The sequence below is a fragment of the Mizuhopecten yessoensis genome, unplaced genomic scaffold, assembly GCF_002113885.1.
Source record: "Mizuhopecten yessoensis strain PY_sf001 unplaced genomic scaffold, ASM211388v2 hete_35975480, whole genome shotgun sequence".
Lineage (NCBI taxonomy): Eukaryota > Metazoa > Mollusca > Bivalvia > Pectinida > Pectinidae > Mizuhopecten > Mizuhopecten yessoensis.
In genome coordinates this window covers 1-1,576 of record NW_018481906.1, presented here as the reverse complement: position 1 = coordinate 1,576, position 1,576 = coordinate 1, and the positions used below count along the sequence as shown (strand labels likewise).

General features: G+C 33.9%; 1 long non-coding RNA gene across 1 annotated transcript; it reads right to left on the bottom strand.

Moving 5' to 3' along the window:
• Nucleotides 1-757: 757 nt before the first annotated feature.
• Nucleotides 758-1,395, bottom strand: LOC110444047. Its single transcript, XR_002462186.1, has 2 exons — nt 1,271-1,395; nt 758-823 (listed from the first exon to the last, which is right to left on the bottom strand). It is a non-coding gene; the product is annotated as an uncharacterized LOC110444047 (long non-coding RNA).
• Nucleotides 1,396-1,576: the final 181 nt, after the last annotated feature.

Sequence of the window (1,576 nt, the reverse complement as noted above, 5' to 3'; positions counted from 1 at the left end):
AGACATGGGCTTATTACCAGACATGGGCTTATTGCTGGATAAATAGGGTAAAGCAACCATGTCAAGTCGACTTTGTATACCAGTCAAAAACATATTGGGACTTTTGAGTGAGGTGGTTTTTATTTAGAAATATTCTGAAGTTTCTGCTGGGGCTATCACCTGGTATTATCCTAAGTTATCAAAGGTGAGATTGAGATTCTCTTACAAAAATAAAATCGGAAAAAAATCCAAAGAGCACAAGCTGAAGCTATTTTTAAACAATAATTTACACAACACTCTGAGTTTCATCATTTTAATAACCTCAGTTTTGAAGAAACTTAATAGAACAGAGTCCTGTATTAATATTGTACAATACAGTTAACTTTTGATGATATATACTCATTTTGTTTAAATTTGCAATGAAATTGGACTGTTTTACCATTAAGTACAATATAGTATATTTATAATTATAGGTAGATAGACAATATGGTTTGGAAAATAATGGGCCTTGTATTATACTAAAATACTGATCTTGATGTTTTCAAATTTGAAACAAATTCTATTAAAAGCAAATTTATACAAAAATGATATTGAAGACATTATTTTAAACATTCTTTTTTTTTTTCAAGAAATTTCAGCCAGAAGTATCAGATAAATCAACACCACAACAGCATACTGTGAAACTTCAAAACTATCAAACACATCATCTCAATATTAATGTGGTTATCTCAACTCATTCTGGTTTACCTTTTTTCTGCCCTCCTTTCTCCTCCTTTTCTTTCTTCCCTCCTTTAGTTTTATCATGTTTCTCCTCTTCTTTAGCATCTTTCCCACCTTTACCATCCTTCAATCAGAAGCCATTTTATACATGACTGGGGCCTAAACACTTTGTATTACATGTACACGACTGGGGCCTAAACACTTCGTATTACATACATGACTGGGGCCTAAACACTACATGTATTACATGTTGTTACAGGCCTATAAACACTGTATTACATGTACATGACTGGGGCCTAAACACTGTAATGCATGTACACGACTGGGGCCAAAACACTGTAATACATGTACACGACTGGGGCCTATATATGTGGAGATTTTATAATTAATAGAGTCGAGGTTGAATGTCAGGATATTTTGATATAGGTAGAATTTGGAATATTTTGCCAAAATGGCACAATTAAATTTTACTGCAACATTTTTTTCAATTTAAACATATTCAAGTAAAAATTATATACAGGTTTTATAATGAACAACTCTTCTTGGTACAGTTTAGAATGGGAGATCTCACCTTCTTTTTGCCGGAGGGTTTCCCTGCCTTTTTGTCCTTATCAGCATGAGAGCTACTGCGTACACTGCCTGGCCGATCCTTCGAATCAGCACGTCGGCTGGGTGGTGGCTAGTCACACATAACACACATAACAAATATAACAAATATCCTGAAACTTTATCTAAAGGTCAAATCATAATTTATAGATGTGAAAAATCGTTTTCTTGGGGTCAAATTATTATTCACAGAGGTTAAACAGCTACTAATAGAGGTCAAACCATTAGAGAAAGAGGTGAAACCTTTACAGGGTTAACCCTTTCACCCCTA